The 202-nt window shown below is 40.1% G+C and overlaps 1 protein-coding gene across 1 annotated transcript in view; it reads left to right on the forward strand.

Moving 5' to 3' along the window:
* The window catches only part of LOC105111396 (myosin-12-like), a gene marked incomplete at its 5' end in the record, with an annotated part of 17331 nt that overhangs the window by 11249 nt on the left and 5880 nt on the right, over window positions 1-202 (forward strand).

Below are 202 nucleotides of genomic sequence, written 5' to 3' on the forward strand. Positions count from 1 at the left end.
TGCAATAGTCAATGGTTGTTGCACATTAATGGCAACCAACCTAACAATCACCCCCTTTGTTCTTTCTTCATATGGGGCAACTGTCCTTTTTCTTCTTCAACATAAGCTTGCATCTTGCAACTCTTCCAAGCTTTCCATTTTAGAGCGTTTGTGGCCAAGTTTACAGGTACTTGCCAAACCTTTCAATCATCAGAGTAACTAA

This window comes from Populus euphratica, unplaced genomic scaffold (genome assembly GCF_000495115.2).
Source record: "Populus euphratica unplaced genomic scaffold, PopEup_1.0 scaffold295.1, whole genome shotgun sequence".
Lineage (NCBI taxonomy): Eukaryota > Viridiplantae > Streptophyta > Magnoliopsida > Malpighiales > Salicaceae > Populus > Populus euphratica.